The sequence below is a fragment of the Oryctolagus cuniculus genome, chromosome 3 (genome assembly GCF_051225735.1).
Source record: "Oryctolagus cuniculus isolate XC-2025 breed Fujian yellow rabbit chromosome 3, ASM5122573v1, whole genome shotgun sequence".
Classification (NCBI taxonomy): domain Eukaryota; kingdom Metazoa; phylum Chordata; class Mammalia; order Lagomorpha; family Leporidae; genus Oryctolagus; species Oryctolagus cuniculus.
This window is the reverse complement of record NC_142869.1, coordinates 105,120,775-105,147,558: the sequence shown is the minus strand read 5'-3', so window position 1 is coordinate 105,147,558 and position 26,784 is coordinate 105,120,775. Positions and strand designations below refer to the sequence as shown.

General features: G+C 39.1%; 1 protein-coding gene and 1 long non-coding RNA gene across 4 annotated transcripts in view; one reads left to right on the top strand and one right to left on the bottom strand.

Moving 5' to 3' along the window:
- HNMT (histamine N-methyltransferase) overlaps positions 1-26,784 on the top strand; it is a 321,400-nt gene that overhangs the window by 188,209 nt on the left and 106,407 nt on the right. The gene's annotated exons all lie outside the window — the stretch shown is intronic.
- LOC149127449 (uncharacterized) overlaps positions 1-26,784 on the bottom strand; it is a 124,043-nt gene that overhangs the window by 8,975 nt on the left and 88,284 nt on the right. For all 3 annotated transcript variants that reach the window (XR_016231577.1, XR_016231576.1, XR_016231578.1), the window contains exons 3-5: positions 12,922-13,196; positions 10,312-10,476; positions 2,368-2,478 (exon numbers count right to left, since the gene is read on the bottom strand). This is a non-coding gene — a long non-coding RNA (uncharacterized LOC149127449). The remainder of the gene's footprint in view (positions 1-2,367; positions 2,479-10,311; positions 10,477-12,921; positions 13,197-26,784) is intronic.

Sequence of the window (26,784 nt, the reverse complement as noted above, 5' to 3'; positions counted from 1 at the left end):
TCTGTCCTCTGATGCACATTGGGCTGACTCAATGGGCTAAAATGCTAACAGGTGTAGTTCAGACTGGGCGGTAACTCAGGCAAGGGGCTTTCCCATCATGCCCTGTGCAACAGCACTCACACAACAGTGTGCTGCCTCGCGGATTTCTGGCCTCAGCATTGCAGTTGAGAGGTTACTGGCTGAGGACTGACAGCTGTAGACACAACACATGAGAATACCGGGTGCATCTTCTGGCACATGGCAGGCAGTCAACAAAAGCTTCTCACTTTTAAGAACAACCACACACTTTTTAGAATCCTTGAAATCACTTTACAAATTTTTCAAGTATTTAGAAAACCTGAAACAACCTTGCACATAGAAGGGAAATATTGACTGCAGCCAATCTCTAAAGCTGTGAATTGTCTTACTCATATAAATGAATTCCTTCATATTTTAGAACAACATGAACACATAGCTACAAACTTGCTAAATCAACTCTTCTACCTCTGAGACAATAAAATTAAACTGTTGTGGTTACTTTGAGAATATATTTAACCCACAAACACCAATAGCAAAATATGAGTATCAGACATTTGTATCTATAACTTAAAGAAAATTAGAAATTAAATATTAAATAATTCCTGAGTAAAGTATTCAAAATCCTATAACTTTCCTAGACATTTAACATTTTGGTTATTGGCTTTTCTTCAGATATGAAGAAAATATGAAAGAGTTACTAATTGCAAAAATACAAAAGATGATTTAATATCACTTATTTAACATCAAACAAAATTCTGGTTAAAATTAGAAGTCCCTTCAAACCTGTTGCCTTTGACATGTATATAGACAGAAACTCTGACCTGTTCACAGAATCGCTGCAGGGAACACTTGTCCACCTGAGGTAAGGCCAGCCTTGTTGCCACTTGTGAGTACATAGCTCAAGAACAGGAGAGGGGCTGGCAATTTAGGTGTAAAATTAGATATTCAGTATAAACAGCCATCTAATTGTACATCCAAATGTATTCTGGAATAGCACATTTAATTAATTATGTCTTAATTGAAAGCATTCTGCTTATAATGATTTGCTCTAATTTTCTTTCAAATCAAATTACCAAGAGGGAAATTCAGTTCTGGAATTCATTCATAAAGGAGTTTTTATATATATTGACGAGAGAGTAAAAAGAACTGATTTTTCTATTTTACTTCTTAAAAGGTCGAGTCTTTCTGTTCCTTTACAGTGCAAAGTGAAAACAGTAAACATATGCCAGATAAATAAACTGGATTTCATCTGAATGAGCATCTGACTTTGGAGATGGAGAGAATATTCTTTCATATTGTTGTAGATGTGCCCTTTTTAGAATTGGCGCAATTAGTCTTTGAGCCACAACTCAGATTCCTGGGTCAGTGCAAAAGACCTTGTTTATTTAGGAAAGGCAATTCTCTGAGAAGTGGCTCATTAGTCATAGATTCCAGGAGTACACAGTCTGCTCTACAAATGAAGATGGCTGTTTAAATTTCTTTATGAAAATTGGACCTGGTAGGGCACTTCCACTGCCATGAGGTCTTTATTTGCATATCTACAGTTTCCAGGTAATCAGAGAAAGTGACTTTTGTGTCTTCAGATGTGCTACCGGGGTAGGGGCTGGCTCTGTGGCTTGGTGGGTAAAACTGCTGCCTGCTGTGCCAGCATCCCATGTGGGCACAGGATTAAATCCTGGCTGCCTCCACTTCCAATCTGCTGTGCCTGAGAAAGCTGTGGAAGACGGCTCAGGTAGTTGGGCCCCTGCACCCATATGGGAGACCTGGAAGAAGTTCCTAGCTCCTGGCTTTGGACTAGCACATCTCTGGGCAGTGTGGCCATTTGAGGGGTGAACCAGAAGATAGAAGATCTCTCTGTCTCTCCTTCTTTCTCTCACTGTCGCTCTGCCTTTCAAACAAATAAATAAATAAATATTTTAAAAAATAATAAAATGTGTGCTATGATAGCCAAGCCCTAAGATTCAGATACTAACATTAGACAAGCTCTTGCATTTCCCATAATATTATATTTGCAGACATCCATAAACTCATATTAAGAAAAAAATGTCAAGAAATATTGAGAAACACAGTTCCTAGTGAAGTTTTGTGGACATACAATTGGAAAGAAATCAGATTAAGCTTTTAAAATTAACACCATAAAATGTCACACCAGGTATTTCCTATATTTATCTCAAAGAGGTCAATTTGTGATTTATTACAGAGTTGTAGTTCTGAAATTAGTGACGTGTGTGTAGTAATTTAGCTTTAACTTAGGCATTTAATTGAACATCCATTATAGCTTCTTTTCCACACTGATCCTTGCCCTGAACAAGATGTCATTTCATAAACCCAATTAAACTTGGTACTTACTGTAGTCTAAATACCAAGACAGATGTAATATATTGTCCAATTTCACAGATCAGCAATGTTTCTCTTCCTGCATCACTTGCCCATGACAGTAACATCAGGAAACAGTCTGTGCTAGTGAATGGGGCAGAATTAAAACAGTATAAATATTTCTATTCCACAACTACACAGTTGGTAGTTCTTCACCTATGATATCAGGAAATAGTCTGATATAATGTGAAGTTAATACTTCATATAGATGACTTTCAGCTTTCCTGAAATAAGGGAGAATAATTTCAGGAGGGTAATAAATCTCTTTTGAAAGATTTAGCCAGTAAATAAATCAGAGCTATTTTCTTTAACATTTGAGTCGTTTCTCCAAGTTGGTATATTTTACCAGTAAGAAAAAACTTATAAGTTTCAAGGTGGCATGTACCAATGCCATCTCACTAGTCCAAGTGATCAATTTCTGTTCACAATTGATCATGATGATAGGACTAAGAACCAAAGGGATCACATAAACAAGAATAGTGTCTGCAAATAGTAACTGATAGAATAAAAAAGGGAGAGAATGATCCAACATGGGAAGCCGGAGACATAGCAGATTCATAGAAGGGCAGATGTCCTAAACAGCACTCTAGCCTCAGAATCAGCCCTTAAGGCATTCGGATCTGGCTGAAAAGCCCATGAGAGTATTTCAGGCATGGAAAGCCAAGACACTCTGGGAAAAAAAAAAAAATTGACCTAAATGAAAGATCTCCGTGAGTGAGATCCCAGTGGAAAGAACAGGTCATCAAAGAAGGAGGTACCTTTCTCTGAAGGGAGGAGAGCACTTCCACTTTGACTATGACCTTGTCTAAATATGATCAGAGTTGGCGAACTCAAAAGGCATCCATAGCCTTGGAAACTCATGACAAGAGCCTAGGGTGATTACTGATGCCATAAACAAGAGTGTCAATTTGTTAAGTCAACAACAGGAGTCACTGTGCACTTACTCCTCATGTAGGATCTCTGTCCTTAATGTGCTGTACATTGTGATTTAATGCTATAATGAGTACTCAGTATTTTACACTTTGTATTTTTGTGTAGGTGCAAACTGTTGAAAGCTTTACTTAATATATGCTAAATTGATCTTCTGTATATAAAGATAATTGAAAATAAATCTTGATGTGAATGGAAGGGGAGAGGGAGCGGGAGAGGGGCTGGTTATGGGTGGGAGGGAAGTTATGGGGGGGGAATTCAGAAATTAACATTAGACAAGCTCTTTCATTTCCCGTAATATTATATTTGCAGACATCCATTAACTCAGTATTAAGAAAAAATGTCAAGAAATATTGAGAAACACAATTCCTAGTGAAGTTGTAATCCATAAGCTGTACTTTGGAAATTTATATTCATTATATAAAGTTTAAAAAAACTTAATATGAACCAAGTCTGATATTATTAATCATCTACTCAAGATTCAAAATCCATTATTTCCTTAGTTTATGATAATCATATATTGGTCATGTTTGATTTTTTCACAGGGATCTGTCCAATCTGAATAATGAATGAACAAAATGGTGGATTTTATTATTTGTTCGTAATTCATCGTTTGCTCCCTACCCTTGACATGGTTCAACAAGAGGAAAGAACATTTCCCTGTTTCATTGATATTGGACTTGGTTTTGTGGTTGTTTTACCCAATCATGTGATTATGTTTCTCATATTCCTATCCAGCATTGTGAAAATAATATATGCATGTAGTCTCTGTCCTTCAAACTGGGTCCAAGAATGAAGGACCCAGGAGTATACCCAAATTCCTGTAACTGATTTGCAAGAAACAAATACTTGCTTGTATAGGTCATTGACTTATTGCCCTGTTTCTTAAGCATTATTGCAGCCGAAGTTGACAAATATATGTGTTGTTGTAACTCCCTTTCTTCTTGAGATTGATTTAGAAATGAATATTTGACCCTGTTCCAGCTAATATAAAGACCAAAAGGCAAGATAGCTTATTAGTGAGATTCTGACCTCTGGTGAAAATGATGGCAAATGATATGAATTTTTTTTCTTTGTTAGATTTTATTGTTTAAAGACAATTACTAGAGCTGTGACTATGGCCTATAACGATGAAGAATTATATAAGATAAAATGGATGGCTGAGCAAATGAAAGCAAATGTTGGTGTTTTATGACACTGATGAGGTGTTATAGGAAATTTGGTAGCTTTCATTCCTGGAAGATTTCTTAGGTAGAAAAATTGACTTCATAATTTAAGTCACAATTCAGTTACAATCAACAAAAGAGTTACTTGTTATAAAACATGTTTCTGGAAATAAACTTTCTGCACTCTTTTTTAACACATATACACAGAGCAGTTTTTATAAATTATATCATGTTTCATTTAAAAAATAGACCAGAGGGGCCGGCATTGTGGTGCTGTGAGCTAAGCGACCTCCTACAATGGGAATATCCCACACAAGCACTAGTTTGCGTCCTGAGTTCTGGCTGCTACATTCTGATCCAGCTCTCTGCTGTTTGCCTGGAGAAGCAGGAAGTGTGGACTTGTGGGCCTGCTACCCATGTGGGAGATGCAGATGGAGTTCCTGCCTCCTGGCTTTGGCCTGGCCCAACCCTAGCTGTTGTGGTCATTTGGGGAGGGAATCATTAATGGAAAGTCTCTCTTCCTCTCTGTAACTCTACCTTTCAAATAAAAGAAAATGTTAAAATACATACCTTGATGTTCACCTTGATAGCATCTATACATTGAAAGACCAATATTTGTCTCATTTTTCAAGTAACTACCTATTAATCTATGCATGAATATCCTACGCCTTTGCATTGAATTAATAATCTAGAAGATCCATCTCAATTGGTTACAATCCCAAAATATATTTAAAGAAATAAAATATACATAATGTGAAGGGAAAATAAAATAACATGAAAATTAAATTCAGGCCTCACAATATCCACTTACAGGAATCATCAAGATATAAATTGGGAAAATGAGAAATACTGAAATAACAGAAGAAAACTTTTAAAAGTAGAATAAAGAAATGCATCTTATGAAGTCACTAGCCACTGAGTATTGTTAAATATCTTTTAAAATACCAAAAAGCTGATATAAATTTTGAGTGTATATGTGCATATGAACATATGTGTGTACATTTATAAAAATTTAAAACCAATTTTATTGAAATATCACCTATGTACATATAAAGACATTTTAAGCTTGGTAAATTTGTACAAAGTAACGAAGTTATTTGGTTATCAATTAAGTTGGGAAAGAACATTTAAACCACAAGTATTACTGTTTCTTATGCAATGCCAAGCATTTGTTCCTTCTTTCCTAAAGACTACTATTATCCTAGTTTCTCACTGGAAAAAAAAAGAACACACAAAAAGACTGGTTTTGCCTGAGTATTAAGTTTTGTGTAAATTGAATCTCCCTTGGTAAATTGCAATATTAATCTATATTATTTTACATAACAATAAAGCATTTTATTCATTATTCTACAGTATCCCATGCAGAAATAGACCAGTTTATCAGTTTATCCTTTTTTAAAAAAGTTTATTTATTTTATTTAAAAGGCAGAGTTATAGAAAGAAGGAGAGATGTTCCATCTGCTGGTCCAACCCCAAAATGGAGGGAATGGCTAGGGCTGGGCCAGGCTGAAGCCAGGAGCCAGGAGCTTTTTCCAGGTCCCACCCATGAGTGTAGGAGCCCAGGTAATTGGGTCATTTTCTGGTGACCTCCCAGGTGGATTAGCAGAGAGCTGAATCAGAAGTAGAGCAACTGGGTCTTGAACTGGCACCCATATGGGATGCTGGCACGGCAGGCAGTGGCTTAACCTGCTATACCACAGGACAACTTTTTTAAAAGTTTATTTTCAAGTTCTGAAATCTCCTCTCGAGCCATTTGAGAGTAAGTTGCTCCCAAAGGGACAAATATCATATGTTCTCCCTGATCGGTGACAACTGACTGAACACCAAAAAGGAAACCTGTTGAAGTGAAATGGACACTATGAGAAACGGTGACTTGATCAGCATAGCCCTGACTGTTAATGAACAACTTAATACATTATCACTCTTAGTAGTTTTTTTGTCTGTTCTACTTAATATGACTGGTTTAATTCTGTAATTAATACACAGTTATTCTTAAGTGTTGAAATTTAACTGAAATGTGATCCCTGTTGAACATAAGAGTGGGAATAAGAGAGGGAAGAGATGTATAATTTGGGACATGCTCAAGCTGACTTGCCCCAAATGGTAGAGTTAGAAAGATACCAGGGGACTCCAATTTAATCCCATCAAGGTGGCATGTACCAATGCCATCTCACTATTCCAAGTGATCAATTTCAGTTCACATTGGATCATAATGAAAGGACTAAGAGTCAAAGGGAGCACATAAACAAGTCTAGTACCTGCTAATACTAACCAATAGATCTGGCTGAAAAGCCCATGAGAGTATTTCAGGCATGGAAAGCCAAGACACTCTGGCAAAAAAAAAAAAAAAAAAAAAAAACAAAAAAAAACAACAACAACAAACCCTAAATGAAAGATCTCTGTGAGTGAGATCCCAGTGGAAAGAACAGGTCTTCAAAGAAGGAGGTACCTTTCTCTGAAGGGAGGAGAGAACCTCCACTTTGAATATGACCTTGTCTAAACAAGATAAGAGTCGGTGAACTCAAAAGGCTTCCATAGCCTTGGAAACTCATGACTGGTGCATAGGGAGATTACTGATGCCATAAACAGGAGTGTCAATTGGTAAAGTCAACAACAGGAGTCACTGTGCACTTACTCCTCATGTAGGATCTCTGTCCTTAATGTGCTGTACATTGAGACTTAATGCTACAATGAGTACTCAAACAGTATATTTCGCTTTGTGTTTCTATGGGGGTGCAAACTGTTGAAATCTTTACTTAATGAATACTAAACTGATCTTCTGTAAAAAAAAAAAAAAAAAAAAAAAAAAGAAGAAATGATCAATTCCCAACTTGACTCTCACTGGGATTAAACATGACAATAGGTCTGATATGATTTCATCATCATTTAAAAAATCATCTATTATTTTTCACTTTATGTTTGTGTGGGAGCAAACTGTTGAAATCTTTACTTAATGTATGCTAAACTGATCTTCTGTATATAAAGAGAATCGAAAATGAATCTTGATGTGAATGGAAGGGGAGAGGGAGTGGGAAAGGGGAGGGATGCGGGTGGGAGAGACGTTATGGGGGGGAAGCCATTGTAATCCATAAGCCGTACTTTGGAAATTTATATTCATTAAATAAAAGTTAAAAAAAATAAAAAAAAAGAGAGTAAGTTCCTGGCCTGATGGGGAATCACCTTTGAATACTTTGGGGTTTATTTCTTTTTTTTTACTATTTATTTTATTTATTTGAAAGACTGAGTAACACACACAGATTAGAGAAAGAGAGAGAGAGAGAATCTTCCAACCTCTGGTACACTCCCTAAATGATGGCAACAGGCAGGGTTGGCATGGGCCAAAACCTGGCACTCCAACCAGGTCTCCCCACATGGGTGACAGTGTCCCAAGGACTTGGGCCATCTGCTGCTGCTTTCCCATGCACATTATCAGGGAGCTGAATCAGAAGCAGAGCAGCAAAGTTCACACTAGGAACTGGCATTTTGATATGTGATGCCATCCTCCCAAGCAGCGGCTTAACCCACTCTACCACAACACCATCCCCAAGAGGTGAATTTCTCACAAGGACTTCTCCTGCATATCTACAACAATGATGAGCATTGACTGTACTGTTATTAATACACTGCTATCATGAAATCCTAACCCCCATTCAATGCTGCACTGCCCCACCCCAACCCATCTACTCTGTTCCAATAACGAATGCTTGCCATCTTCATTCTTGATTGCCTTCTTTAGCCTCTATTCCCCTCCAGAGGTCAGCACCCAGTGACAGAGACACACTTCTCCCTTTTTCTGGATTAAGAGATGCTTAGCACCCCCTCTTTAGGCCCTGATACTTGAACCAAGCCACCACCCCTCCATGCTGATACCCTCTTCAACTTAGCTGGGCTCCGAAAATCCCTCAATGGACTACCACCATTTCTGGGTGGATTCCTTCTGTTGCTTGGCCATAGAACCTGGCACCTTGCAGTCCTCCTAAAGAGATGCCCTCCATGTGCTTGGACTCTGAAATCCCACACCAACTGTTTTTATCCCTTCTTTCTCTTTACAAACCCCACTCTGTGCCATGGCCCTGCATGGGTACCTGCTTCCCTCTAGCCTCTTGGACTCAGACTGCAGTTACTGGAAAATATTTCTATCTGTATGCTGTAGTCATCCTGATTCTGACATTGCATGTGGGGCTTCCTGCGTGCATGGGAGCCCTTACATAGCTCTTGGCTCAAAACACACCTGTTGTCTATCTTCCTAGGTGGATGCTCTGCCTGCCCTGTTTAGACTTCCACAACTTGCTCTGTGTCGTCATCCACCACTCTTAGTCTGTTCCAGAAGTGATTTTAGCTTCGACTAGTTCAAACAGCAAAGAGAAATGAATGAAAGAAGAAAAGAGAAGGCATGAGAAAAGAAACAGAAACATCTCATGTTGGTTTTATTTTGTTTTAAAATTCCCTGATTATTCATTAAGTTGAGAACTTTTCATAAGTTTATTGGCCATTTTGTCATCCTATTCAGTGAAGTACCATTTGCCAGGTTTTCTAAAGGGTTGTAAGCTGTTTCCAAAAAAATATTATTTGTTGGGCAAGCATTGTGACATAGGTTAAGCCACTGTCTGTGGCACCAACATCCCATATGGGTGCCAGTTGGAGTCCCAGCTGCTCCACTTCTGATCCAGCTCCCTACTAATGTGTCTGGGAAAGCAGAGGAGGATGGCTCAAGAGCTTGGGCCCTGCACCCACGTGGATGAAACTCCTGGCTTTGGACTGGTCAAGCCCTGGCCTTTGTGGCCATTTGGGGAGTAAACCAGCAGACGCAAGACCTCTCTCCCTCTCCCTCTCCCTCTCCCTCTCCCTCTCCCTCTCCCTCTCCCTCTCCCTCTCCCTCTCCCTCTCTCCTCCCTCTTCCCGTTCCCCTCCCTCAGCTTTTTAAATAAACAAATAAATCTTTAAAAAAACACTTTTGCCTCATGTAAACCTCATTTTGGAGATATAATTTGTGACAAAAGTAAGTGTCCCTTTTACCCCAAACTAATTTGAGCTCCACTGGTGGATTTTCTCTGCCTAATGGCAACTTTCTCTTTTCTTCTGTAAGCAAGAGTCATCTTTGTCCATATTTATTTATTCATTAAATGATTATTTGTGCAACTATTTATATATGAGTTTAGACTTGTAGATATTTACTGTATTTTATACAAAAATTAATAATTAGTTTCTTATGTATAGAATAATGTCATTTTGTATTTTGTTGCTTAAATTGTTTGAATTTTGGCTATGAGGAGCCCCTTCAGAATGCATACAGATATTTCAACAAGCACTCATTATTTTATTTTGTCTGTATTTTATAGCTTTTCCTCATTTCTGCATTCATAAAATGTTCCAGGCATATATTATCTTTGCTCTATCCCAGTCTTGAAATTAACTGTTTTCCCAAACAGCACTAATTCCTTTCATTGAGCAACGCTGTTTACATACAAAGGTCTAAGTGCTAGCTAGTCTTTGGGGTTGTCCTTTATTCTAGACCCTTACACTAGACAAGTTAAGGAATTTGTTCATATATAATTATGCATACTGCCAGGGTAAAATCACAGCATTTCTTCAGGGAAGAGGTGGGTGGCCATCACCCTTTCCTTTCCTTAGAGCATAGCCTTCAAGTCTTTTAAAAACATGTTTATTGGATTGGATTAAGATGGTGGAATTGGGAGAGTTTACTGCTCTAGTCTGGAGAAGATAGTTTTAAAAAAGTGGGGAGAATGCAGTCTCAGGGGAGAATTAGGAGAAAAACGGCAGAAGAAACTCCATACAAATTAGAGGGACATTGTGGACCTACTTGGAGGATGTGGATATACACAACTCACGACCCCAGCAGCAGAGAGCCTGTGCACCAGCTTTGGAGTAAGGTGAGACAAGACTGCAGCAGCCCACGTCACTGGTGTAAAGCTGAGGGAAGAGCCTGGTGGGAATCTGGCTTGGAGTCCTGTGAGGGACAGGGTACCTGCCAAAATAGAGAAGAAAAGAGTGGGCTATGTTTCTCTCTTCCCAAACATACCACAACCAGCATCCTGTAACAACCCAATAGAGAGCAGGCACCATTTTGGACATATGTAATAGCTGTAGCAGCTCCTGTCTGGGTGCCCAGCATCCAGCTGAGCAGAGATGCCTAAGTCCAGCAGGGAAAACTGACAGGGGGCTGAGTGCTCCTGGCTGTGAGAGGCTTGTGTGCTGGGACTGTGAAAACACTGTGGCTGTGTGGCAGGGCTCAGGGTGTGGCTGGGCTTTGGGAGGTCACTGTAGGAGGCTCCATACACTCAGGGCCCCCTGATTCCCTGGTGAGGGTCACTACTGCAGAAGCTGTGCTTACACTAAGAACTGCACCGATCCTTTTTTCTTGTGGCACTGTGAACTAATATTATGCCCACTGGGGCTGGCGCACAGGCACTGGTCTCCTTTGAGGAGAGGTAGTGAGCTGACACTATGCCAACAGAGTGGAACAAATCTCCTCTCTTTTTTTTTTTTTTTTTTTTTTTTAAGAAGGAGGAGATTTACCACACCCAACCTTGGTATCACTTTGGACATTCCCTTCACCCTGGTGTGCTGAACAGAGCTCCCTGGCCACACCCCACACACCCCTCTAGGTATTCCCTGAAAAAGAAGATACTCCACTAATCCACATAGGCATAGTCCAAAGATAAAAGCCATCACAGGAAAAAAATAAAGAAACCAACGAGTATCTCCATAAATGCCTAATATTAAATGCAGCAAATCAAGAAACAAGAATAATGAAGACAGCACGATACACTTCATCAACACTATAGACCAAATTGAGGTAACAGATATCTACTGAACTTTTCATCCTACAGTTGCAGGTTATACATTCTTCTCAGCAGTGCATGGAATGTACTCTAGGATTGACCACACACTAGGCCATAAAGCAAGTCTCAGCAAATCAAAATAATGGAAATCATACCCTGCATCTTCGCTGATAACAATGCAATGATGTTGGAAACCAACAACTCAGGAATCTCTAGAACATATGCAAACTCATGGGGACTGAATAACATGCAGAAATCTCTAGAACATAGACAAACTTATGGAGATTGAACAACATGCTCCTGAATGAAGAGTGGCTCATTCAAGAAATCAGAGGAAAAATCAAAAAAATATCTGGAAACAAATGAAGATGACAATACAACATATCAAAACTTATAGGATACAGTAAAGGAAGTGTTAAGAGGAAAGTTTAGAGCAATTGGTGCCTACATCAAAAAATTGAAAAGGTACCAAGTAAATGACCTATCAATGCATTGCAAGGATCAAGAAAAACAACAGCAAACCAAACTCAAAACTCATAGGAGAAAAAAAATCATTAAAATTAGAAAAGAAATAAACAAAATTGAAATAAAAATGATACAAAAGATCAGTAAAACAAAGTGCTGTTTTTTTAAAAAAAAATAAACAAAATTGACACACCACTGGCCCAACTAATGAAACATAGCAGAGAGAAGACTCAAATAAATGAAATTAGAGCGGGAAAAGGAAATTTAACAATAGACAACACAGTAATAAAAAGAATCATCAGAAATTACTACAAAGAGCAGTATGTCAAAAAAATTGGGAAACTCAGAAGAAATGGATAGATTCCTGGACACATACAACCTACCAAAACTGAACCATGAAGACATAGAAATCTAAACAGACCAATAACCAAGACAGAAATTGAGTCAGTATTAAAGACCTTCCCAACAAAGAAAAGCCCAGGACCAGATGGTTTCACCACTGAATTCTACCAGACACTTAAAGAAGAGCTAACTACAATATTTCTCAACCTATTCAAAGCAATTGAAAGGGAGGGAGTGAACCATCAGATGGAAGACTTCTCACTCTCTCTCTCTCTCTCTCTCTCTGCCTCTCATCTCTCTGTATAACTCTGACTTTCAAATAAATAAATAAAAATAAATATTAAAAAAAGAAAGAGTTGTCTGTACCCTCATGTTTTTTCCAGCTCAATTCACAATAACCAATACATAGAATCCACCCAAATGCCCAACAACTGAAGACTGGATAAAGATATTATGGGATTTATACACCATGGAATACTACAGAGTGGTTAAAAAATGAAATCTTGTCATTTGCACAAAAACTGATGAAATTAGAAAACATTATACTTAGTGAAATAAGCCAGTCCCAAAGGAACAAATAAGCCATATGTGCTCCCTGACCTGTGATAACTAATAGAGTACCTAAGAGGCAATCTGTAGAAGTGAAATTGACACTTTGAGAAACAATGACAGTTTGAACAGCTCTTGTCTTAACCATTGAGGAATAGTTTTTTTTTTTTCTTCATAATATTTGTTGAACTCTTCACTTAACATAGAGTTAATCATATGTGTATTAAAAAGTTAATTGAAAATAAATCTTAGGGGCCGGCGCCATGACTCACTTGGTTAATCCTCCGCCTGTGGCGCTGGCATCCCATATGGGCACCGGGTTCTAGTCCTGGTTGTTCCTCTTCCATTCCAGCTCTCTGCTGTGGCCCAGGAAGGCAGCGGAGGATGGCCCAGGTTCTCTGGCCCCTGTACCTGCATGGGAGGCCCGGAGGAAGCACCTGGCTCCTGGCTTCGGATCGGCACAGCGCTGGCCATAGCGGTCATTTGGGGAGTGAACCAACGGAAGGAAGACCTTTCTCTCTCTCTCTCTCGCTGTCTGTAACTCTACCTGTCAAAAAAAAAAAAAAAGAAATTTTAGTAAAAAATAAGAATAGGAATAAGAGAGTTAGGAGGAAGGGGGTAGGAATGTGGGTGAGAAGGTGGGCATGGTGGGAAGAATCACCATGTTCCTAATGTAATTATTTAAATATATGATGTTTGTAATTATAAAGCTATGTAGTTCTGCATAAAAATAAAATACACCAAAGTTGTACCTATTAAAGTGTATTTATTTCTTATTTTCATTTCTTATTTTAAAGGCAAAATACAGAAAAACAGAGAGACAGAGTGGTGATCTGTCAGCTAGTTTGCTCCTCAAATACCCACAGTATCCAGAACTGGATCAAGCTGAAACCAAGAGCCGGGAATTCCACTCAGGTCTCCCTTGTGTACAGCAGAGACTCATGTACTTAAGATATTACTTGTTGCCTCCTTAGTTGCACTTTAACAAAAAGCTGGATCTGAGATGTAACAGCTGTGACTCAAACCAGGGACTCCAATACGGGACCTGGGATCTCAACACAAGGGCTACCTCAACCACTTCTACAAATTCTCCCTCCTCCTTCAAATCTTAATTAGTCCAGTAAAAAGTCTTTTGATTTAATTTTTATTATTCATTTCAAAATTGGGGCCTTTCTGGCTCTTGGAATTTTTTACAAAAACATTTATTTATTTAAAAGGTAGAGTTACAGAAGTCAAGGCAGAGGCAGAGAAAGAAAGAGAAATCTTCCAACTACTTGTCTTCTCCCCAAATGGCTGCAACCATCAGGATTGGGCCAGGATGAAACCAGGAACCAGGATCTTCATCTGGGTCTCCCACATGGGTGCAGGGACCCAAGCACTTGGGCCATCTTCTGCTGCTTTTCCAAGCACATTAGCAGGGAGCTGTATGGAAGTTGAGCAGCAGAGAGTTGAACCTGCACCTGTTTGTGATGCCAACACTGAAGGTGGTGGAAATTACCAGCTAAGCCACAGTGCCACCCCCATGAACCTTGGATTTATAAAAAAAATTCCTCTAAAACTAACCCAAGAATCTTTTACAAAGTGACTCTCATCAAATTTAATCACTGGTTTGCTGAGGATATGAGAAGTTATCCTTGCTTCTGCTTTACAACATAAATTATATAAAAATCTGCCCAGACTTTTATATCACCATTGTGGAAACCTACATACATGTATATCTGATCATTTTTACATTATAACAAACTGTCCTCTTTATGTATTGTTTCAGAGAATTCCTTGTTTATTTCCAACACGCACATATTCTGTGTTTCTGCATCTTTTCTTTGAAGAGATGCATAGCTTTACGAGGTTAAATGTTGGTGGAAAGGCACGAGTGAGAAAGAATTCAGAAGAAAACACATTCACAGATTTGACAGTAGAACGTGAAGAAATTTTTTATGTTGGGCACAAACTATCTCTGAAAAATAGAAGGTGGAGAATAGAGATTTATAAAATGTAAATGGTCTTTGCCAATAATGACAATAGTTGATTAATAAAGCATACGTTTTACTGAGTAGCTTTTCAGTGAGCTCATGTTGATTATGCTAGCCATTATCTCCTGTTGCATAACAATTCACCTCACTCCAAACAATGCTGTGATCCGATGCTTGCCAACTCTCTTCTGGATACCTGGGCCATGGTTCATTATTCTAGCTACATACTGGATTCACTTGGAATCTTGTAAGAAATACTGATTCCAGATCACACTCTCAGAGATTCTTCTATAATCATTCTGATGTGTAACATCAGCATCCAAACTTTAAAAGCTCCCCCACATAATTCTAATGTGCCCTGAAGATTGAGAACCGGCCCATATATAAAATGTATGTCTTCATTGTTGTAGAAACCTACCTGTATGAAACATACATGCATATAGATGAGTTCACTGAAAGTGGGAAATTCAGAGCTGACTTGGCAACAAGTCTTTTTCACACTAAATTTAATGACTAGTTTTAAATTTTTCTGTGGTCACTCTGAGAGTTTGGGACTTTCTCTTGGCCTTCACTTCCCATCATACTGAACCTCCAACAATTCCAATAACTCCACTCTCCTCCTTCACTCAGTCTCTGCTCTTGTCCTGCTCCACTTAGTCTGCTTCACTTTGGGAATAAAAATTTTCACTTCATTAAGTAGAGGGATTCTGTTCCAACTAACAACCCATCATTCTCCATTTTCTTCCAGCAGTAACTACAGCCATTTCTAATCTTTGAGAATTTTTGAAAGGCAACAGTTCTTTCCTAGTAACTGGTTTGTGGAATCAGGACAAAAGGTTGAAAGTCACTCCAATGCTTTCAGTGCCCAGGAGCTTCTAAGGAAGTGGCAGATGCAGACTTACAGGGTGAAAAGGAGATATTCATTCTTTTTTTCACTTATTCAATAGTTAGCTTGTAAGAGCTTGGCAGATGAAGTAAAAGAGACAGGCAACCATATCCAGGAGAGTGTGGTCAGTACAATGGTTCAATACACATGGGAAGTACACAATAACAACACCTAAACAAACTACAAGATAGGAGAAAAAGGAACTGAAAGAGTACTACAGGAAATGAAGATCAGCATTCTAAATGGTTCCCTAAATGCACATTTGTAGAGTTGTAGAATTACACAACAGGTCCCACAGAGGATGTTAGAGATTATAGCCTAGTCACCTCTTTTACAAATTAGGAAATAGAAGTCTAGCAGTCAGGAGTTAGACTGAGTTGCATGATAGTGGAAGAACTATCAATTAAATTCAAACCTGGGTCCACTGACAGCTGGCCCATTGATACCTCCCAGCAAGGGAGTTTCTAAAGTCCTAGGAACTTCACTGCTAACAGAGGGCAGTAGACCAGCAAAGGAGTCACTAGTGGTTATTGGTGCCTCAATCTGCATGATATACACCTCATCTACAAAATGATTGACTCACCTGCAACCCCAGCTATGCAATCCACATTAGCTCTACTAAGAGACAAGCTGAGGGTACTACTACTAGTTAGATAACTGTGCTTGAGTCTAGAGTGTGAGGGAAGGGCACATACTGAAAATAGGAACCAGGATGAGGAACCTAAAATAAGAACCGCTCTAACATATGTTGGATTTTTGAATTATAGAGGAAGTATGCCCGAGGCATAAAGGATAACTTTACAGGATAATGAAGAACACCAAAGAAGACTCAAAAAAGGAGATTTGGGAGTTTGTTTCTAAATAAGTAGAGAGGCCTTCTGGGAAGTAGCAGGCAATGAATACATATATAACTCCTGAGGAGGGTACGCGGAGAAGTTCACAACACACTTTTTAAATCTAGTTCATGTGGAGTGGAGTGAGGAGTGACAGAGAGCAGGTCTTTTCTCAATCCATCATTTACAGTAGCTTAACAGCTGACTCAGCTGGGTGAAAACATCACTGATGGGCTGCTCTGCTGGTGGTGTTTTTTTGTTTGTTTGTTTTTTCCTTGACAGGCAGAGTGAACAGTGAGAGAGAGAGAGAGAGAAAGGCCCTCCTTTTCCACTGGTTCACCGCCCAGTGGCCGCTGCGGCTGGCGCACTGCAACCGGGGCACCGCGCTGATCCAAAGCCAGGAGCAGGTGCCTCCTCCTGGTCTCCCATGCGGGTGCAGGGCCCAAGCTCTTGGGCCATCCTCCCCTGCCTCCCCGGGCCACAGCAGAGAGCTGGACTGGACGAGGAGCAACCGGGACAGAATCCGGCGCCCCAATCAGGACTAGAACCCGGGGTGCCAGCACCGCAGGTGGAGGATTAGCCTATTGAGCTGTGGTGCCGGCCTTTCCTCTTTCTTATCCACACAAGGAAATAACAGAGGAGTTCCCTCCAGTTGGTTTTACATTTCCCAATGTCCACATTGGTAACTATTTTTTTATGAAACTTCTTTGCTTGGAAAAAGATGTCCCCACATTAAAATAGAAAACTTTCCCCCAAGTGTCCACTACTTCATCCAGCAAGCAATTTCATTATTACACACCAGAGGTCAGTATTGGCTTATTAACTTACATGAGCTATTAATTTTTATTTTCCCAGTTAATAAAAGTGAGAAACAAAGTACCAAGGATGGTTGCTATATTATGGTGTTGGTATTAGTTTTGTAAGCAAGAATTCTATGGGTCAACATCCACAGATAACAAGTGGCTTAAGAAAAAAATTAGGAAGAAAATAACCGTAGCAATGCAGGTAGTCTTTGTTCTATAGATAAGTGGCCTTTGTTCTACAGGCAGGCTTTCAAAACGCATTCCAGGCACAATGATTAAACAACTTCTAAACAATACTAATTATTATGTGGGAGAAATAAATGTTAAAAGCCAGAAGTAGTAACCAGAAGTAGTAACACAGAGACTGAAAGTGCACCGAAAATAGAATTGTAGTGTTTTGAGCCCAGAAAGTTAAGAATCTCACTCAAATCTGCATTCCTGTGAAGCGTATCAATTTGAGATGACAAAAATGACACATAATTTGGACAAATTAGATAAGCATTAATCAATATCATCTTGACTGAATACCTAGAGAAGTTTAAAGATTTAATAGAAAAAAAGACTAAAGGCACAAATATTTTAAGGGCTTGCCAACTACAAATATATTAAAGGCTTGCCACAGGAAGGGAGAACAGATTAGTGTTGTTTTGCTCCAGTCAGCAAGGAGTAGAATTATGGAGATGGCAGCTGCAGCTTCATGGAAGATAAAATTTTGAACAATCACTGTCTCAACTTTTTTGCTCATGTTGTCTTAGAAATAGTTTCAGTATTAGGTATCAGGATAAGCCAGATAAATGCCAAATCTTTTACACTGTAAGGTTACATGAATATGTGGTTGTGATTACAAAGGGTAAACATTCTCAAAGGTTCCACAAATTCTAACCCATCTTCCAGGCACATCTATTGTAGATACTACCTGCTTCAAGACGTCTCCTTGAACAGCCTAAAACACAGCAGACTCTTTGTAAATACCTCTAATGCTTTACCCTTTTGTCTTCTTTTTAAGCATATTGTGCATTTTTGTGTCATCTCATTTTATCTTTCCATGCCTGATTTAAAAATAAGGTTCTTTTAGGAACTGTTGCTATTCTTATCCTCTAAAACACTAGCATAATGTAATGGTGTTAGTGGATACTCAGATAATATTTTGGAATGAACCTATTGCTTTGTCTATAAAGTAATGAACAAAACACTCACTTTCCTTGTCTCACAGAGCTGTTTTGAGGATCAAATGAGATAATGTGTCTAAAAGCACTTTGAAAAGTATAAAGTGTAACCCAACAGTAAGCCATTATTATTTCAGAGGGGGTTCTCTCAGTTATAACCTTCCATGTCAGCTTGAACATAATGACAATGAATGAACATATTTTTAAAACTTAATCTGAAAAGAAACTTGTCCCTTCTGGGCACAAATTATAAGACTCCCGAAAAAAATGTTTGAGCATATTTTTTGTTTGTTTCTAAATAGCATAATGAGCTATGGTCTTTCAGGGAAAATGTTGCTCTGACAGAAGTAATTCACAATGTAGAAAATTGCCCTTGTGTACTTTCAGGAAGGAATTGCAAACAAATGAGCTATTTTGTCTTCTCAAGCAATGGGACTTCCCAGGCATGGGTGGCAGCTGTTCAAGTCCATCTGGTCAAGAATTCACTAAGATCATAATGTGAAAGTTGCTCAAATGCAGATTTGCACGACAGCCTGCAAATGTTCCTTTGGAGACAAAATGGCTTCTCAGGCCAATAATCTGCATTTTAAAAAGTCTCTAAATACAGGTTTATGAAATAATTCATTACAGCTTTAAGAAGCCATTATGATACACTGAGAAAGTCATTCATATTGCAGGATATACTTGCTTTGTTGGCTGGCAAACATTTGTTTATAGTCTGCTTTGATTGTACCACAATTTTATAAATAGTTCTTTTCTTTTTTTTAGAACAAATTTCCCAGACAGAATATTGTGAGCCAATAAGCGACACAATTAGATTTGTAAAACCCTTGTTAATTTCCAGTGACATTTTAAACCTCGAATAAGACATGCCTGCTCATAAATAATGGGAGGAAGGGAAGATACTCAACCCAAGTTCATAAAAGCTTCTCAGTCAATAGGAAAATGAGAAAGAACTAAATGATAGAACTGTAACTGATAATCTACCCTATTAATATAGTATATTTGTGTACTCCTTAAAGTAAGTTTAGCACTTTAACATGCTTTTGCTTACTAGATTACATGAATTAAAAAAGTTATTTACTTACTTATTTATTTTCATTTTATTAAAGGAGGGAGACAGGCAAAGAGATCTTCCATCCACTGGTTCACTCTCCAAATGCCCACAACAGCCAGCACTGGACAAGGCTGAAGCCTGGAGCCTGGATCTCAACCTGGGTCTCCCAACAGGATGGCAGGGACTCAAGTACCTGAGCCGTCACTGGGCTTCCCACAGTGAGCACGAGCGGGAAGCTGGATTGCAAGTGAAGTAGCCAGGCTTCAGGCTGAAGCAGCAAATTACCGATGTGCCAAATAGTTGCCCCCATGTGAACAATGTGTGGAGGACCTTATGCCCAGCCCACGGCCTCTGTGTCCTCTCTTCACCTGGTCTTTCTGCCTTCTGACTGCCAACTACCCATCTCCTCTCTTCAGAATTCTCATGAACACTCAGGAAAGCTGCCTGGGTAGGACAGTTATTTCCAGACTTATTTTAGAACTGTCCTCCAAAGTGCTGGGTGTGGTTTAGAATTCAGGCAGTAGAGCAGGGCTTGGCAAAGTGTTAGTTCCAGATTAGGGTGAGAGGCAGCTGAACAATCCCCATATTTGCCTGGTATACCTTAATGAACTCCTGATGCATCCACTTCAGGCTCAGCCATCATTCCACCAGCTGAAGGCTGTGGGCAGTGTTAATAACTAAAGTAGAGAATGTTTTTGAAGTCTTTAAGCAGGCACTAGGCACTCTGGAAGTTGCATGAATTGGCCAGCTGTCCCTTTAAGGGGGAGAAGGTAGCAGGAACCAGGCATTTCCACTGGCAACAGGAATGCAAGGCAACTCTCCTCTGTAGGAGTTAATGTCGACTTATGGAGGTTGCAGGGTCTTCCACCTGTTCTGACAAGCACTACAGTTAGCTCAGGAAACTTGCATTGCTTTAGGACATCCAGCTCCCACTGATCAGGAAAGATGAAATGAGACAGACCAAGACTGTAGTCTGATGTTCTAGGAAAAGAGTGAATTGGAGAAAAGTGACCTAACTTAAATCCCCCTCTCCCAGTCCTATAGTCATCAAGGTCCAAGCTAGATCACCTGGGGACAGTGGGCGCAGAGGCCATTTCAGGGACTATCAAGAAGGGCTCCTATTGTCTTCTGAGGATTAGATGACAAATATCACTGGTAGTGTGAAGAAAGGTCTTGTGTGTTCCAGGCCAGGTTGAATGTCTGGGTCTGACTCAGTCCTCAAAAGTTCGTCTGCCTGCATTCCCAGTATATTAACAGAGGCCTGGAACACAGCAGGATTTGTGCAAATGATAGTAGAATGAATGATTATAGAGCAATTGTCTGACCACTAGTACTGTGTCCTGGTGGGAAAGTCCTCAGAACTCTCTGTGAAAGCATTGTATTTGAAGTTTTTTCGTCTTTTCTCTGCCATCCAGAATGAGTTTCTTCAAGATAGAACTCGTATCTTGTTCATGTCTATCACCCCCGTGGCTAATGTAGTACCAGGCATCCAGTAAGTGCTTGGTGTTTTCAGAACGGAACAAAGCAGATAACACCAGTTATTTATTGTTAGATAGCTCAGGTGAGGAAGGTCTGGGATTTGGGGAAAGACTATCACTGAATGGCATCTGGGTGGATACATTCTATCACATGCATAAACCACAGTGGCCATGTCAAATAGGATCAAATAATAGTTGGTTGTACTCCACATAAACACATATCAACAAAAGGTTACAAATACACTGTTGGTCTTTGCTACAGGTAGAATACGAGGTGATTCGTTCTTACAAGATAGTAAACTGGAACAAGAGCTATCTGTCATTACAGTGACAATCTGTCATTACAGCTAAGCCAATGGCCCAGGTGCAGGACTGGAGTACCCCCTCCTGAGAAGAGAGATGGCAGGAACAAACAAGCATCAGTTATAATTCAATCATAAAATTGGGCAAAAAAAAAAAAATGACTGCAGAACTGAGTTCCATTTACCAGAACTAAGAGACTAAAACACAGTATAGGCAAAAGGAGATGGGCTCAAACCACAACTGTGGCTTTGCAGTCATGTGAATATCTCCAGAATCATCTCAGGATTCCTGCTGAAAGTCAAGGGGCTGGTGAAACTGCAGGAGCACCTCTGAGGGCCACAGCTTGAAAGGGAAGCATCTTACAGAGACCAGAAACCAGGTCTGAGCTAACATTGCCATGGGGGATTTAACTGGGGATGCTCATTCTATTAAAAAAAAAGCCAACTTAATTTCCTGACATTTATTCCAGGATGTTTACCAGAGCTAATTTCCTTGGAAATGATTTTTTTAAGCATCCATTATAGAAAAGCCTTTCTCTTAACGTGCAAACCCTAGAAAAAGGTGTATTATTTATAAAAATTGGGACTTGTTAAACCATTAAAGAGAGCAAAGGGAAAAAGCCTTCACAAAATACCTTTTCCAGCTTTGCCTTACAGATGTATTCTTAAAATAATTACTTGACATATTTATATGTACGTCTTTAGTTTAATATCTTACCTAATTGCCCAACAAACTGATTCAATGTTGTTTGGGATGCATTAAATGAACAAAAGATAAACTGGGTAATAGAGAATGCAGAGAGCCTAGTGGCCCATGAAATCACTGGATCTGCAAAGTGATTTTCTTTTCAGTGCTGTGCACTATCTGAGAACAAAATCTGTTGGTAAAGCACTTTAGTGGCAACCATTGGATTAGAATATAGAGACATTAGGAATGCCACACGGGGTCAAACCAATGGTCCATTCAGGCCAGCGTATTAACAGAAGCAACAAGAGAGGTTTTCTGGAGAGGAGGGTGTTTGATGAGATATCAGCGATTTAGGCGGGAAGTATTTAACTCATCATCCTGAAGTCATGTAGTGAACTAACACATAGCTCTATCTTACCACTTTATACAAATTCTGGGTTTTCTCTACTACTCTTTCTCTTCTTGCTACACATTCCATAAATGTAATACCCAGTATGTATTAATAAAAATAACATCCCCCTTTGCTACTTGCAAACTTCCAGATAGTTCCAACAGTTCCTATTGGTTTTTCAAATTGTGAGCAGCCTGCTTTTCTTTTAGGGAATAGTTTTCCATATGTAGCCCTCTAGTCCAGCAGCTTCAGCAAGGAAATAGTTAGAAATGGGAAATCTCAGGTCTGGCCTTGACTTCCTTGAGTCTGCACTGTGGGGTGGGGCCCAACACTCTGCATGTTAAGTAACTCAGTGTGACACGGAGGCAGGCTCAAGAATGAGACCCATTCTCTACGCTATGTTTATCTTTTCACCCTCTGGCAAAAAACAGTTTTTTGTTTGTTTGATGATTACTTGTTCTGGTAACTTTAATTCATTTAATGTTTCTGTTGGTAACAAAAACATTGGAAATTTGGTGTCCGGAAACATGAAGTGAAAGTGAAGAAGGAGGTAGCCCCCGGTAATGAAATCAACAGCTATAAAGCAGTTTGGGTGATTTAATCCAGGGGCAAGCATTGTACCTCAAAAACACTATGAGCATCAAATTACAAAAGCTCAGTCCCAAGGTGCTGAGTTCCAGTGACAATGCTTAAGTCACAAGAAGATCATCTCACATTTGATATCTTCAGATTCCTTGGATCAAATCATAAATTATTGAGGCACTCTGGAGACACTTTAATCAAAATGAGATCAATCAATGTGCTTCAAAATTAGTGGAGAAAATGAGCTATATGAAATATCTGCTTATTGGAGTATGTGAAGATGTTAGAAACAGGCGTCATTGGGGCTGGTGCTGTGGCATAGTGGGTAAGGCCACCGCCTGCAATGCTGGCACCCCATGTGGGCACCGATTCGAGACCTGGCTGCTCCGCTTATGATCCAGCTCTCTGCTATGGCCTGAGAAAGCAGTAGAAGATGCCAAGTTCTTGGGCCCATGTACCTGTGTGAGAGACTTGGAAGAAGCTCCTGGGTTCAGATCTGCACAGCTCCAGCCATTGGGGCCTTCTGGGGAATGAACCAGGGGATGAAAGACCTGTCTCTCTCTCTCTCTCTCTCTCTCTCTCTCTCTCTCTGCCTCTCCTTTTCTCTCTGTGTAACTCTGGCTTTCAAATAAATGAATAAATCTTAAAAAAATAGAAACAGGTGTCCTTTTGTTACTCTTTTTTGCTGTCTTCAAAACATGGAACAGTTGAGACGTAGGGCAAAACTGAAGCAGCCTGTGACAGGTATTGGTTTTTATAAAGACACCCACCAGCTTATGTATTTGATCATCCTGGTGGCCACTGTTTATACCTGAACTCATTACAATTTTACATTTAACTTAAATACAAACTTCAGGTGTGGGTGTGTGGTGCAGTGACTAACTTGGAATGCCTACACCCCATGCTGGAGTACCTGAGTTCCAGCTGAGGCTCTGCTTTCAATTCCAGCTTCCTGCTAAAGTACAAGGTGGAAGGTCTCAGGTGTTGGTTTAATTGCCACCCACGTGGGAGATCCACACTGTTACATGGGCTTCTCACTTCAGCCTGCCCCAGCCTGTGAACTGTTCTGGGCATCTGAGGAGTTAACCAGCAGATGGACAATCTTTTTCCCCTCTATCTATCCCCCCTCCCTCCCAATCTCCCTCCCTCCCTCCCTCCCTCTCTCTCTCTCTGTCTCTCTCTGTGTGTGTGTGTGTTCTGTTTCTGTCTCTCTCTGCTTTTTGAGTGAAATGAAAATAATCCATTTAACAAATAAATTACTAACATAAACTCTACAAGCTTTCCCCTATCCTGACCTGTATACCTCAGTATAAACAGAAATCCTATTACTATCTTTTATACACCTCAGTATAAACAGAAGTTCTGTTTCATAGTGTTGCTGTTGAAAGAGAAAACAGGGGTTGGTGTTTTGTTAAGCATTTCTGGAGTGATGTTGAATAGATCTGCATTCAAATTCCAGAGTAGCTATGTCACAGATTGGCACTATTGCAGAAAGAATCTCTCTTAGAATCTGTATCTTTCCAGAACCACATTATTCTGTCACTCAAGTAAGAATTTGGTGCAAAACATTGTTAAATTCAGTGGGAAAAAAAAGAAGCTGTAATTTTCTCATATTCTTTGTCACCTACTTTCTGACATGTTTTTAATCCACTCAGTTGCTCTCCTCTGGATTTCAAATAAGATTTCTAACAACAAATGTGAACCAATAACAACATCAAGCTGTTCGTGTTCTTTATGCTTCTGTTCATGGTGATTACACGCTAGTTTTTGAATAGGAAGAGGATGCTTCTGACCCAGTGTTCATAATGCATGTGCCTTGAAGTATACTTGCTGTAGGAATGTTTTCATATTGATCTGATGTGCTTTCTTCCCTAATCTTCATCTGACAATAGCATCATCAGCAAGACTGTGACCTGAGTGTGGTTAGTACTTTTACTGAGAATAGAACTGATCACAGAGATATGGGGATTCTGCAAAAGCCCCTGCTTTGGTCTCATTAGCAACAGGTTCCAGCACGAGGGAGTGGTCACTCATCATTCCATGTGTCTAGACACCACAATTTGTCTTCCGAGAAATCCAAAGGACAAAAAAATGAAGACTATATAGCACCATAAATCTGCTGTTATAGATACTTGAACAAGAACATATAAAATTGACAAGTCTGCAAGCTTTGCAATGACCAGATTGTCAGGAGGAATTAGCAGTGTGTTCTGATGGTAAGAGAACAAGAGAAAAGAATATCCTGCTATTCCATGAATTTAAAGTACAGTGGGGACATGTTAGGAAGGATAAAGATCAATCTTGCATTTTGAAACAAAGGAAAGCAAAGTGAGATACCAAGCTTGAGGTACAAGTGTGTAACTAACTGAATTTTCTTTCATAGACATAATATAAAATTGTAACTTATAGGTAGTGCATGTTCACTGTTAAAGCAGATCTATACTTGGAAACATATCTATGGAATTCATGAAATCTGTTCACTATACATCAATAAATAAAAAGTATAAAAAGGGATTATAGCATCATCCAGCCTTTTTAGGGAAAAAATAATAACCAAACACTGTTGTTGCCTTTAGATCTTTACAGTCTTATGTAAACAAAGAGTCTTAATTGCACAAGTGACTGGATATAAAGCTTGTATTGCTGGTGGTAGGGAAAAAACAGGTTTACAGAAATGTATAAGAATATAAAATCCCTTAAGTTAAGGCGACTATACATCCTGGTTTCCTCTTGATACTCTTGTATCTTGCTGATGGTTCCTGTGCAATTGTCAACTTGCAAAATTGTTCTGGTATGTGGATGTGTGGATGTGCATGTGTATACACATATAGCTCTTGCATTTATTCTTGCCTGTTTCATAAATTAAGATGACAATAAGCATTTGGTACTGAAATGTTTTCTCTGAATATGTATCTTAGAATATTCCTTATTACTCAAAGTAATCTTTGATTTTTACCTATAACAAACTCTGCAATAAATATACTTATTTCATCTTCTGTGTTTTTTCAACTGAAAATAATTTCCCCACACATACTTTTTAACCTATAATGCAGTACACATGTTTTTATATTTCCATAGGATAAACTTTTATAGATGATATTGTTAGATCAAGGAGTATTAACATTAAAATAATAATTAATATTCCTACATACAGGTACATTTTAGAATTTTAATTTTAGTTACTCATAAAACTTCCTATTTTTCCTTTAATCATGTTTATTTTTTAACTAAGGAGATTTAATTGTTTAAGGACATTACTATTTCAATAAGAGGAGCATAAAATGTAAAATATTTTGTTTTGTAATTTATCTACTGAAAGAACATCACCTATCTTTGGTAATTGAAGAATTGGCCAAACAAGTATCCCAAGGTCCAGGGATGTACCAGCTATCCATAATGAGTCTTGAAGCTTCAAGTACCTTGAGATGCCCTCTAGAGAAGCTTGAAGAAGGCTCATTTACCTTTTCTTTTATTAAAGTAAATAACTCACTTGAAAATTTTGTTTATTTGACAGGCAGTGAGACAGAGATAGGCAGACAGACAGCAAATGATCTTTCATCCACTTGATCACTAATCAAATGACCACAAAACCTGCAGTCTGAACCTGAAGCTAGGAACTGAATCTGGCAGCAACAAATTCAATCCAGGTTTCCCAAGTGGGTGGCATGGCCCTAACTACCTGAGCTATCACTTGCATGCTCCCAAGATAAGCACTAGTAGAAAGTTTGCATCAGGAATGGAGCCAAGACTTAAATCCAGGCACACTGATATAGGATGTGGGCCTCCCAAGGGGCACCTTAATCACTGTGTTGAACACTTGCTCCTATCTGACATATTATGACATATTTCAAAGCAACTTCTCACAAAGGATTGAATGGCTGTTTCCTTGTATATGAAACCAAAATGACTTCCAAATTAAATTGTTCTGTGTACTCTACATTCACTTATCGCTCTATTTTAAGAGTCTATGAAGCCA